General features: G+C 39.8%; 1 long non-coding RNA gene across 1 annotated transcript; it reads left to right on the top strand.

The window, feature by feature from the left end:
- The first annotated feature begins 5,820 nt into the window (after positions 1-5,820).
- LOC141582038 (uncharacterized) lies at positions 5,821-9,521 on the top strand. Its single transcript, XR_012514888.1, has 3 exons — positions 5,821-5,917; positions 7,031-7,077; positions 7,757-9,521. It is a non-coding gene; the product is annotated as an uncharacterized LOC141582038 (long non-coding RNA).
- Positions 9,522-14,263: the final 4,742 nt, after the last annotated feature.

The raw sequence follows: 14,263 nt of genomic DNA, 5'->3' as shown, positions 1-14,263 counted from the left end.
TACTCCTTTTTTACATCAGTATATAGTTCCATCTGTGAATATACTATACTTTATTCAATCTTTTCTTTATAGACTGCAGGATGACTGTGGTATTTAGCTCTTAGAAATAATGCTACAAAGAACAACCTGTGTATATGTTTTACTTTTTTCTAATTATTGGAATGTGTCCTCAGTAAATTCCTCAAAGAAGGCAGCTGATACCACATTATATTCATAGCAGTTAAAACTAACACTCTATTTTCATTTTAGGAGACTTGAATACAGTGGCAGGGCTGGAAAAAGAACTGAGTAATGCCAAAGAGGAACTTGAACTCATGGCTAAAAAAGAGAAAGTCAGGTGAGTTTTCTAGTCAAGTCTTAATTTTTAAATCCCTATTATTTTTACTTTCAAAATAGTTTATGTTTAAAAGTGTATAATTCTCCAAGTAGAATATCTGAGTCCAAATGCCAGGTATGACTTTTTTCTTTTTTGGGAAAAATATGTTATTTTTTATATACATTACCTTAACAAGATGCTCCTGTTTTTGTATTGGGACCATTAAAACTTACTAAGTGCTGGAAAAACACAACTCTCACTCCCCATTGCTAATTGGGCTAAAACAACTGTAAAGGACGGGTGTGGTGGCTCGCGCCTGTAATCCTGGCACTTTGGGAGGCTGATGTGGGCTAATCACTTGAGGTCAGAATTTGGAGACCAGCCTGGCCAATAAGGCAAAACCCGTCTCTGCTAAAAATACAAAAATTAGCCGGGTATGGTGGCAGGTGCTTGTAATCCCAGCTACTCAGGAGGCTGAGGCAGGAGAATCACTTGAACCTGGGAGGCAGAGGTTGCAGTGAGCTGAGATCATGCCATCGGACTCCAGCCTAGGAAAGGAGCAAAACTCCTCCTCTAAAAATAATAATAATGACAGTAAATAACTGGTATAAATAGGAAGGATTGTGTGATTGCTGCTTAGAGTTATGACATTAGACCCATGAAATTAGTTTTAGAAACATGAAAGGAGAAACTTGAGTATAGTCAATGTTTATTGAGTATTCATATGCAATGTACCGTGCTGGGTATTTAAATTAGCACTAATGCTTACAACTCTACATGAAGTAAATGATGTCGGCCCCATTATTACAGATGAAGAAGCTGAAACACTGATTTTGCTTATAGAATGAGAGTGGAGAATAGTCATGTAACTCATAAATGCCAAAGCTTTGATTCAAACTCCTGTCTTTTGTGACTTCACATAATTCCTAAGATTTATTTTTCCCATCTTATGCTTTAACTCTCTCGAGCATAGACTTTTCGTCAGTTATTTTAGAAGAGGCCTTTCAGCCTTAGAGATTCGCACCCTCCTACCTTTCCTATATATATTTTCTTTTTCTGTTCCTAGAACAGAAAAAGTTTGGTGTACCTACAGAGTCATGAGTGAGGAGTAAAATGGCTGATATTCAAGTTGGAAAAGCAGGCAGGAACCAGATCACTAGGTTTGTTAAAAGAATTAAATAGACAGGAAATATTTATTTCCTAAATGTCTACACAGCTGGTTGCATATTCATCTGTGATGTTGAGGAAATAGGACCACCGTGCAGAGTTACAGACTAAAACTAAAAGCTTGTTTGTTACTCTGGCATCTCTTTTAGAAGATCAGTCAGTGTCGTGGCTTCCTAAATTAACTTTAGCTAGCTAGTCTAAATAGCTCCTTAGATTTTTTTTCTACCTTTTGTCATAGTTAGATCTATAATATGGAATCTGTGTTTGTATTTGTGATGGAATTAATGTATTTTATCTTTTGATTTTATTACCATATTTCTGCTTACAAATAGACTCAAGTTTTTGACTCAGTTTTTAGGATATGAGAATGTGTGGCATTTAAGAGATACCAGATTTTAAATTCCCCTAGTCTCTTTTCCTTTTTGTGGTTCTACCTTAGCCGTTATCTGATTATTCATGTCAGGCATTTTAGTTTCCACTTGCTATTCCTGTTTTTCTCACATATACCAAATCCAGAGTAATGTTACTTTTTGGTTCTGTCCTGTTTTCAGGATCATGAAATTCTAGTGCCTATGAATGGGTATTTTGAGGGGCTGATACTTAGCTATTGCTAACTAGCTTTAGAGGGTTTATTTAAAATAACTTGCCCTTACCATAAAGACAGTATGGATATGCAACATCTATTGAGAAGACGTGATAGCCTAGTGGCTCTGAGTCAGCTTCCCTGAGTTCATATTCTAGATTTACCACTCACTAGCTAGCCCTGTGATTTGTGTTTTGTTTTGTTTTTTTTTTTAAAGATGGGGTTTCACCATGTTGGTCAGGCTGGTCTTGCAATGCCGACCTCAGGTGATCTACCTGCCTTGGCCTCCAAAGTGCTTGGATTACAGGCGTGAGTCACCATGCCTGGTCTTTTCTTTTCTTTTTTTTTATTGGTAGCCCTGTGATTTTTGAACAAGTTTCTTAGTTTCTCTCAGTCTCAATCACCTTGTCTGTAAATTGAAGAGTAGAAGTCACCTTATGTATAAATCAAAAAGGAGTTACCTCAAAGGATTGTTGTGAGGATTTACTCCTTCATTCATTAGCTATGTGGGAACCTTCTCTCAGCTTGGGCTCGTGTTGGGGACGAGGTAGTGAATGAAATCTGCAAAGTCGCTGGCTCTATGTAGTTAATTTCCACTGGGGAGATACAGACAATAAACAGATATAATTATAGATGATAATAAGTGATAGGAGGGAAATGATAGAAAGTAGCGTGGATGGAGACCATCTTAAATAGGGGAGCCAAAGAAGGCTTCTCTGAGCAGATGACACGTAAACTGAAACCTGGGAATCAGAGACAGCCCTGGGAAAGATATTTCAGGCAAAGGGAGTAGTAGTTGTAAAGCCCTGAGTTAAGAGAACATCTGGTGTTCCTAGAACAGAAAAAGTCTAGTATACCTACAGAGTCATGTGTGAGAAGTAAAATGGCAGATACTAAAGTGGGAAAAGTAGGCAGGAACCAGAGCACTAGGTTTGTTAAAAGAATTAACTATATACAAAGCATTTGTTAGAGAGCCAGTGACATAGTAAACGTTAGCAGGTATGGTTATTTGATTTTTTTTTTTTTTTTGAGACAGTCTTGCTCTGTCACCCAGGCTAGAGTGCAATGGCATGATCTCCACTCACTGCAACCTCCACCTCCCAGGTTCAAGCAGTTCTGCCTCAGCCTCCTGAGTACCTGGGATTACTGGCATTCACCACCATGCCTGGCTAATCTTCGTATTTTTAGTAGAGATGGTGTTTTACCATTTGGGTCAGGCTGCTCTTGAACTCTTGACCTCATGATCCGCCCGCCTGGTTTTCCCAAAGTGCCAAGATTACAGGCGTGAGCCATGGCACCCAGGCTATGATAAGTTTTAATGAACTTTGTCATAACCACGTATTTGTCATTTTCTGTTGAGAACACTGAAAGTTCAGGGCATGTAGCACTAGCTTTTGGCAGGATTCCTTCAGAGGTGGTGGCATGTTCTTCCATCTGGAGGCATGTAATGTTTGGTGATCTCTTGTGATGTTAGCAGCTTTTGTGGTTTGATGCCTAATCCATTAATTCGTTAAGGGTTGCAAAATGGAGATATCCTAATGCTATCATTTTTTCCTCTATTAGCTGAAGTACTTATATTAAAAACTTCATCTCTTCTTGCTTCTACTAATGGTCACCATTCTTTTTAAGTAACATAATAAGCATGTTAAACAAATTTGGTGTGTTTTATGGTGCCAGTTAAGGTGGAAGATATCATTAAAAAGAACTATTACATCTTCCCGTAAAACATCCTTTGTTACCATACTACATGAATTTTTTTATTTGATCCTGTAGAGCCCTATTCTTGTCTCATTTTCTCTTGCATTACTGGCTGATAGTGATATGATATGCAAAAGCATTTGCCTCCGTGTTAAAATGTAAACATGCCAGATATTGTTTCCTTTATTCACAGTTGGAACTTTCTGCTCTACAGGCCATGATGGCTGTGCAAGAAGAAGAGCTGCAGGTGCAGGAAGAAGAGCCCCAGGTGCGAGAAGAGCCCCAGGTGTAGGAAGAGCTTCAGGTGTGGGAAGAAGAGCTTTAGATGCGGGAATTAGAGCTGCAGGTGTGAGAAGAAGAGCCCCAGGTACGGGAAGAAGGGCACAGGTGCGGGAAGAAGAGCTGCAGGTGCAGGCTGCTGATACAGAGTCTCTGACCAGGAAAATACAGATTAAAGAAGACCTCATTAAGGTCCTTCAAAACTTTTTACAGATCACTGGAAATGTTCACATCTCAGATTACCTGTAGGGCATCTTCAGACACTATGCACACATTGAATCCCTTGCCCAGTGCCTATCAGTATCCCACTTGAAAGTACAGGCAGACTGTCCCAAGAACATTTGTTCCTCTGCTCCTCAACTGAATAATACTTTTATTACTATTTTCATGTTTACACTTACTTTTTGACTTCCAGGACCTGCAAATACAACTGGTTATCCTGAAGACATACCAGCTGTAGAACGCCTGACCAAAAAGTATTACTTCTTTGGCAAAAAGTTGCTTCAGTAGAATCCCAGGATCAAGAAATTTCAGGAAAACAAAGACAACAGGTAAGTCATTGGAATAGAGACTCTCTCTCTCTCTCTCTCTCTCTCTCTCTCTGTCTCTCTCTCTCTCTCTCTCTCTGTCTCTCTCTCTCAATGTCTCTCTCTCTACACACACACGTGGAGTCTCACTGTGTCACCCAAGCTTGAGTGCAGTGGTACGACCATGGCTCACTGCAGCCTCAAACTCAGGCTCAAGGCATCTTCCTGCCTCAGCCTCCTGAGTAGCTGGAGCTGCAGGTGCATACCACCACACCCAGCACAAACCTTGTTTTTCTGCTGTGAAATAAACCGTGGTATTGGTTTTTCATAAATGTTATTTCATCGGGAAACCTCTAAAGTTTCCTACTTTGATCAGTAGCAGTTGTAGATGCCTCTTTCTGATGTGTGGTTCTGTAAAGAGCAGTAGTTCTTCTGGACACATACCAATGGTTATCCCTCACACTCATGCATAAGTCATCTCCCTCTCAGCTGAATTTTTCTCCTCTCTGCATTTTACCATGTTAAAATCTCTCCCAGTTAAAAAAAGAGAAAGAAGCCCCTGCCTTTGCCCCAACTTTCTTCATAGCTCCAGCCCTGTTTATCCTTTCTTTTCCAACAGACTTACTTGCTTGTACTTCCTGTCTCCATTAGCATCTCTCTCACTAACTACTCACCCCTCTCCGTTCTGGCTCTCAACTGTGCCTTAAACAACTCTGTTGGTTATACATGATCGTAGCTCGTTATCTTTATAGCACTGTTACACTCACAATGACACACGTCTATGATTAATGAATGTCTTTTTCCTCCACTAGATAGTAGGCTTTCCCTTAGAACATGGAACAGAGTCTTTCCCATAGAAGGTGCTCAATAAATATTGATTGAATGAATGAAGAATACTGGTAACCCCTATTATGTATGTTTCCCTCCTGCCTGTCCCGTTTCCCTCTTACTCCTTTCTCTCAGCTGCTTTCCTGTGCTGCTAGCTTCTCTCTCCTTTTTGTCCTTTTTGCTCCCATGTTTGAATTCCACCTTACAGGGTTTTAAAGATTTAAAAAATAGTGAATATGATATTGATTTGAAAACTGTACAATACTGTCAAAAGCTTAAGTACTAAGATAGCGGGCTTTTTATGTCATGGTATGTGCTGATGCATTTTCTTGTTTCTCAAGATGAACTGTGGCTTCCCGTCTCACTGTGCCATTTTTGTATTGCTTCTTCTCTCTTCTTCTCTCAGTTGCTGCTGATGCTAGAAGGACTGGTAGATGAACAGAGTCAGTTCAGTGAGGACTTAGAAGCAGAGAGACAGCTCTCTAGCAGTCTGGTGAAGTTCCATGCCCATCCAGAGAGGTAAGAGAATGGCTATTTTTCCTTTTATTCTTTGTTGAAATTTTTATTTATTTTACTATTGTATCCTTTTTATGCCTTTTCTTTTTTCTGAAGTGTAGATGCTTATAATACTGAACAGGTTATAAAAAACAGGGACAATTACTGGGGCTACCCACATTGTCGTTTGTTTTATAGATTGCTCTGAGCCTCAGTGTCAAAATAAGTCAGGAATAGTGCCTGTTTCACACAGCGATTGCAGAGATTAAATGAGAAGACAGCTTTGGTGTCTAAAACAATGTCTTGCATATAGTCAGCACTCAATGTATGTTCCTTTCCTTTTGTGATCCATTTCCTGTTAAAGGCTGTTCTATAATAAAAGTAAGGCTACACCCTGTCTCTACTGAAAATACAAAATTTCGCAGGGCATGGTAGTGTGTGCCTGTAGTCCCAGCTACCCGGGAGCCTGAGGCAGGATAATTGTTTGAAACCGGGAGGCAGATGTTGCAGTGAGCCAAGATCCCGCCACTGCACTCCAACCTAGTGCCTGGTGACAGAGCAAGACTCTGTCTCAAACAAACAAACAAACAAACAAACAAAATGAAAATGATACCCTAGGAGTATTTCTGGGAGCATTTAGGTTACACCTGTTGCTTTGGAACCTAGGAAGGGGGCTATGAAGCCAGAACCAAAAAAAAAAACAAAAACAAAAATAGCTGTAGAGGTCTGACTTGTTCCTGTTGTGTTTTAATAAAATAGAGATGAGAGGATGTGTGTCCATGGGCTTTATGGGCTGCATTTGTAACCATTGTTTCTTGCTCTGGTATTTAATGATTACTTTTCCCAGGAGACCAGTTTTTCCTGACTGTATCACAGCAAACATCTAAGCCTTGCTTTTTGATTGGTTAATATCTTTTGGGAATTGGGAATGCAAGAGTATTATCAGGTTTTGGCATTGTCTAAGATGAAAGATAACTGGTGAGACTCCCTCATGGTACTCTTTGACCATAGTTGTTTCTCTGAGACCGTCTCAGAATCTTCAGTCCCACACTCCATATGCCACACCCAGCAAAGCTTCCTGAGTTACTCACAGTCTTCAGCCACCAGGGGACTGACTTTTATTCTGTCTCCCTCCAGCTCCTCCTGAGGATTTCAGGAGCACCACCTCTGAGGATGATGACGAGGTAAGAACCCCTTTTTCTGTCCTGTAAAGAATGCCGTGTCAGGTGGGGATCGGGGAGGGAGAGCATCAGGATAAATAGCTAATGGATGCAGGGCTTAAACCTAGATGATGGGTTGATACATGCAGCAAAGCACCATAGCACATGTTCACCGATGTAATAAACCTGCACAGTCTTGCACATACATCCTGAGACTTAAACTTCAAAAGAAAACAGAATTAAAAAAGAATTGTTTCTTTCTTGATTTCTTTCCTTCTGTTAATTGTGATAGTCTGAGAAGGCACATTATGTACCACATGTCCAATTCTCTTTGTGGGAGTGGAATTCAGTGGGAGTGTCTTCCCATTGGATACGTGATGTATCTGAATGTTTTTAAATGACAGCATCCATTATCAACTGTAATGCAGAGGAATTTTCCTCAACACCAGTTTTCCTCTTCGGTTTAGGCATTGTGTATTTGCCAATGTAAATAAACTTCATAGATAAATTCTGTCGGAAAGGGTCTTGTCTTTTCCACAGGTGTCCTCTGTACTACCATTTTTGATTCTTGGCCTTTGACGCAACCATTGTCTTACAACTAGTTTTCTGAAGTCATCAAGAGACTAACAGATCTGGGCGGGGGGCGGGGGTGCACAGAAGAATTAATCTGATCCTCATGGCATCTTCTTTTGTCTAATTGCAGAGTTCATAACTCCCTGGTTATGGTATGTACCCTGAAGTAGCTCACTTGCTGAGGAACAAACTTGTTCGTTGTAATATATAGAAACCTGATTCTGGGTTCCGGTTAAAGAATATTGGGAGTCTAGTGAGAGCTAATAATTGTGCAAGTGTATAACTCTGATCAGAGGGGCTGTATGACTGCATGTGAACCCAGAGGACCAGCCAGGGGATGTGTGAGCCAACGTGGCTTCAGCTGGAGTAGAAGTGAGTGTACCTCTCTCTGACTTACTCTGATGTTGGTGGTTCTAAAGAGTGGATTCTGGAAAATCTCAACAGTGAAGAAGATACCTTTCCAGGTAGGCAACAAGATTACAGGTGGAATCTAATAAAGCAGGTGCCCAGGAGACTTCAGCTTCTGCCTGCTGCTTGGGAGGCTTAGTGAACATGTAGAAAGAGAAGAAAAAGAACACATGGATGAAGTTTGTTCTTGTCAGAGATTAATGTCATAGTGGTGAGAAGTGCGAGTACCCTGTCTGTGATCACCTCTTCTTGCTTTATTATTTAAAGATGGTCTTTCTGAGGACACCTCTTTTCTGCCTCTGCTTCTGCCACTGCAAAATGTTAAAGCCTTTGGTTTGGGACACAGTTCTGTAGTTACTTAATCCTGGAGACAACAGTTCTTCCACAGTGTGCCCAGATGCTTGGGAGAAACTGATCCTCACCTTCTGAACTGTTAGGTTTCATGGCAGCACATTCATTTGTCTGTCCTTGCTGTTTACTCCTGATATCAAGGACTTTCTCTGGGCATGGGGGACAGGATGAAGATTCGCTCTGGGCTCATTGTAAAGCTCCAGTGTCTTGTAAATGGAGGAAGAAGCACAATCTTGAGCACACTGCTCAGTTTGTTTATTCAAATGAGGATATGCAGTTTTACCGTCATTTGTTAAAGAGGCCTTCCTTTTCCCATTTCTCGGCACCTTTGTGGAAGATCAGTTGACTGTGTATGTGTGCATTGGATTTTGGGCTCTCTATTCCGTATCTCTGATACTTACGGGTGCCCCCATGCTAGGACCCTGCTGTCTGAATTTCTCTATCTTTTCCTCTTGTAGATTTCAATCTCATGAATGCGTATCTTCCAACGCTATTCTTTTTCAACATTATTATGATTATTTGAAACATATGAGAATTCATAAAAAAATTTGGGTTATCTTTTCCGTTTCTGCACAGATGGCTGTTACCAGTTTGATAGTAGTTGTTGTGCATCTTTGGATCATTTTGTAGTATTGTGTATTAGGTTTTGTCTTCCTGTCTATGAATACAGGATGCCTTTTCATTTATTTGTACCTTCTCTACTTCTTTTCAGTCACATTCTGTTCTTACCAGGTTACGAGTATTTCATCTCATTGGTTAGATTTATTTCTAAGTATTCAATGGTTTCAGAGGTTATTATCCATGGAATTACATTTGTAATCTTACTATTGGATTATTTATATTGAATGCATATTAACACAACTGCCGTTTGAGTGAGTGTTAACCTTGTACTCTGCAATTTTGATGAATTTATTAGCATGAATAGTATTCTTGTAGACTATCTCTGATTTCCCATATGCAGAATGTTAAAGAAGTTCTCAGCTTCATACCTCTCTTCGCAAGTATATTTTTACTGTGAAGGCCTTTGAAATGTGAAGGAAAATGCACAAGAAAGAAACCTAATGTTGCTATTCCCATGGCTTCCCTCCTTTCATCAACCTAAATGTATGTTTAGTTCACAGTATTTGAGAGTGTGTTGCTTCTACTCATATCACAAGTTTTCCCAAATACCTGATAATAATATGTGTGTCTAGGCCAGTTTACCTACCAAAGCATAGACTTAAACATACTTTTGAGGATTATTCAAATTTCCCTATGTACAGAGATATGAATAATATGCTTTCACCCAACCTATTACCCACCCTCCTTGGAAGGAAAGAATGCACAAATCAGGTCTCCCGTGACACTATCCAGAGCACTTTTCCAAGGCTAAGCTACAGTCATCTCCATAACTTGGCAACAGCCTCAAGTTTGAGCCACTTTTCATTTAAGAGAAAGAAATCATACAGGATTTGATATCACATGCTTAGAACCTTCCATTATGGTAGATAATTCTCCTCCCCACGTAAACTGGTTACTATAGTGAAGTCAGTTAACATATCTATCATCTCATAGTTACCCATTTTTATTTGTTTTTGTGGCAAGAGCAGCTAAAATCTACTTATTTTGCAGGAATCCCAAATATAGTATAGTTTTATTAATTATAGTTGTCATGTACATCAGCTCTCTGGAGTTGTTTATCCTATGTATCTGCTACTGTATAACTTCTAACATACATGTCTCCATCTCTACCTTTCCCATGTCCATGTTAACTCCTGTTTTATTCTTTCTGTATATTTGACTCTCTCTCTCTCTCTCTCTGGATTCTACCTACAAGTGAAGTGATGCAGTATTTGTCTTATGATGCAGTATTTGTCTTTCTGTGTCTGGGTTGCTTCACTTAGCAACATATGCTCCATGCTCTTCCATGTTGTGGCAAATGGCAGGATGTCTCTTTTTATAAAGATTGGATAATATTCTATTTATCCATTATTTCTCTGTTGACAGACACCCAAGTTGTTTCCATATCTTGGCTACTGTGAATAGTGCTGCAATACACATGGTAGCACAGATATATTTATGGCATGGTGATTATATGTCCTTTGGATGTGTGCCTAGAAGAGGGATTACTGGGGTACAGGTAGTTTTGTTTTGAATATCTTTTTTTAAATATAGAGATGGAGTCCCATTATGTTGCCCAGGCTGGTCTCGAACTCCCAGCCTCAAGCAGTCTTCCCACCTCAGCCTCCCAAAGTGCTAGAATTATAGGTGCAAACCAACTCACCTGGCTTATTTTAAACTTTATTTAGAACCTCCATATTCTGTTCATAATGGCTACACCAATCTACATTCCCACTAAAAAAATATATATATATATTGTTTTGCAATATATTTTTGGAGCAGAATAATATCTGCTTTTTGTGGCTTTGGGGAAACACAGCTGTTTTCTTTTTATTTTGCTGATGTTATTTTCAGCAGTATTAGGAGAGCAGTCTAGTTTCATTAACTAGCATCAAGAGTAAAAAGCTCAGTAATTACCATTTGCCATCTGTTAATCTCCTTCACTGAAGCATCTGTTTAGAACTATTTATCATGTGCAGTTGGGAATGTAGGGGGTTTTTGTTTATAGGTAAATGTTCTTTGTTGAATGTGGGTTTTATGAGTAGTGTTTTTCTCCTTGGCTTGGCTTGCCTTTTTGTGTCTTTTGAAGAGCAAAAGTTTTACATTTTTGTGATGTCCAATTTATTTATTTATTTTTCCTTTTACAGTTCAGACTTTTAGTGCCCCATTTAAGAAATCTTTGCCAAATCCAGGGTCATTAAAATTTCTTCTTATAGTTGCTTTGAGCAGTTTGGTGATTTGTTAGATTCATGATGTTGAGTTAATTTCTGTATATACAGCAAAGTAAGTGTCAAGGTGTTTTTGTTTTATTTTGTTTTATTTTGTTTTATTTGTAGATGACTATTCCATTGTTCCAGCACATTTCATAAAAAGATTATTCTTTTCCTTATTTAGGGGATTTGTCATTTCAGCATTGCAGTTTTGTTGAAAATCAGTTGATTCTATATCTGTTGTGGCCTCTTTCTGGACGCTTTATTCTTTTCCATTGATCTAGATGTGTATTTGTACCAATACCATCAATACTGTAGTTACTGTAGCTTTGTTAACAAACCTTGAAACCCAGGTATTGGATATCCTCCACCTTTTTCTTTTTTAAAGTTGTTTTAGCTATTCTAGGTCTATTACATTTCCATATACATTTTTAAATTACTATGTCAATTTCTAAAAGCCCTGCTAGAATTTTTATCATAATTGCATTGAGTGTATCCATCAGTTTTGTGAAAATTGACCTATTAGCAATATTGAATCTTCAAATCCAGGAATGCAGTATATCTCCCCATTTACTTCTTTAGTTCCTCTGTTTAGTTTCTCTCATTTCTTTACTGATATTTGGTGGCTTTCATCCTGTACATTTTTTTCTCAAATTTATCCCTATTTTTTGGTGCTATTATAAATAGTATTTTAAATTAAGTACGTGGAAAGATGTTCATCATTAGCCACTGGAAAAGGTAAATTAAAATCACAGTTAGATACCACTCCACTAAGGTTTCCCAGCTTCAGCACTGTTGACATTTTGAGCCTCACAATATTTCCTTGGTTGCAGGAAGGTGGGGGTTGGGGTGCTTGTCTTGTACATTGTAGGGTGTTTAGCTGCATCCTTGGTCTACCCATCAAATGGCAGTATTATTTCTTCCCTTACTCAAATTGTAAAAACCAATATGTCTCCAGACATTGCAAAATGTGCCCTAGGAGGCACCCATTCACTACAGTGGTTAAAATTTTAAAAACTATTGGCAAGACTATGGAGCAACTGAAACTCACACAAGCTGCTTTTGAGAATGTAAAATAGTTTCAACTACTTTGAAAACAGCTTGGCAGTTTCTTTTTTTAATTTTGCTTTCAATTGACACTTAATTGTACACATGTATGGGGGTACTCTGTGATGTTTTTATACATGTATGCATTGTGCAATGATGAAATGGTATTTAAAATATCACCTCACTTATTTCTTTGTTGTAAGAATATTCAGAATTCTTTCTTCTAGTTATTTTGAAATATACACTGTGATGTTATTACTGATGTCTTCCTACTTTTGTGCTAATCAAAGCAGTTTGAAACTCAGCTCTATGCCCTTGAGCATGGCATTTAATTTTTCAGAGCTTTCTTTTACCCAAGGATAAAATAAGGATAATAACACCCACTGCACAGGGTCGTTGTGTGAGGATTAAACATGCATGTAAAAGTGTCTGTGTCAGGACTTGAACATGAGATAACCTCCGTCTAGGGGTCCTGATGTTCTCTGGTTCAGCCTCACCCTCGACTTACTCTCTGACCTTGAACAAGTGTCTGGGTCTCTCTGGGCCCTGTTTTCTCATCTGTAAAATGAATGAGGTTGGAATAAAGGATCCACAAGGTCCCTCTAGCCCTCTTGAGCTGTATGCTTTGAATCAGTCCCTTAAATGAAATGGACAGGTTGGGACTGGCAGGAGGGATAGGAGGATCTGATTGCTGAAAAGGAGCCTGGGGAGAAGGGAGGGCTTGCAGAGGTTCTGGCTGAGTCTGCTGTGTGCTTCACTGGAGAACATCCTCACGTCAGGCAGCTCACACCTCAGCCATCTTAATGTTCCCTGCACCTCCAGGTTGATGTTGCCCCTGGCAACACCGACACAGTCTCTGTTCCCTTTGATGTGCTCACTCCCAGCATGGCTTAGTTGACAAGAAGTAGCAGGAGCGGCATTTTCCTGGACACAGTGATCCAGACGAAAGGGGGCCTTAAATCTATCATGAAGGTTAGGTTTGCAAGCCATGGGGCCCGTGAGGGACCTGAATGCCTGAGCTTTGAGAATCTTCCTATTTTGGCTGGAATTATGAGTTTAAACCTGCTGGAACTCAGGAGGTGCTGAGATGCCTGCAGAGGCCAGTATTCCTGGGAAGCACTGCTGTCCATGGACTAAAACATGGGGCACTTTGTTCAGCAGAGAAGGGTTCAAGGGTCTATTGTGCCACTTGCTAATTTATGCCAATTTCTTAGTTTCTCTGAGACTCAGTTTATTTATTTATAAAAGGAAATCATAATATCTCCTGAAGTTTGCATTTGGGCTGCTTTGGTTCATCCAGCATCTCTTTCCCCCTCTGTTTTTGGCACCTATCACTCCTGTCTCCCTTCCTTTGGGAAAGTAAGCTTCCTGCACTCAGGCCCTGATAGTCTGACCAGATAGTCAGTGACTATCCCACCTCTCTCCTCAGAGAGAGATATCAGCTTAGACTAAACCAATCACAGCAATCCATTCTCCCCAGGAAATAGTGATTGGTCCAAGAACATGTGACCAAAATCAGCCTAATAGAATCCTTGACTGAAACTTTATCTATGGCTATAAGAGAGCCGTTCTCTCTTCCCTCTAGAGTCAGTAGATGGGATGAGCTAAGCTTGGAGCTGCCAGTAGTTATGATTTCCCTTCCAGCTTCCCTTTCTTGCCTCATGAGTAAATCCCATAGCAAAGAGAAAGATGCTCCTGCACAGAATCAAAATGTTGAGAAACATAAGGAGTATGAGCGATCCAGTGATATCATTGGAGCCTGTGAGTCCAACTGTGCCTGAGGCTATTCTCTGGTGACTCTCCCAGCTCTACAAGCAACTACATTCCGTCTTAGGTGAAAGCAGCTGGACTCTTTTGGTTGAAAGTCGAAGGCCCAGGGAATTTGGTAGCTTAGTAAATATTGCTTTTACTCTGGTGGCAGTCACTGCGTACCCTTCCACAGCTCTTTTCTCCCTAATCTCAGTTTCCTAGGGGAGTATCTGTCCCTCCCATTTGACCGAGAGCTCCTTTGGGGAGGTACA

Source organism: Saimiri boliviensis, chromosome 18 (genome assembly GCF_048565385.1).
Source record: "Saimiri boliviensis isolate mSaiBol1 chromosome 18, mSaiBol1.pri, whole genome shotgun sequence".
NCBI lineage: Eukaryota > Metazoa > Chordata > Mammalia > Primates > Cebidae > Saimiri > Saimiri boliviensis.
Note: the sequence above shows the minus strand (reverse complement) of the source record. Positions and strands in the feature narration are given on the sequence as shown.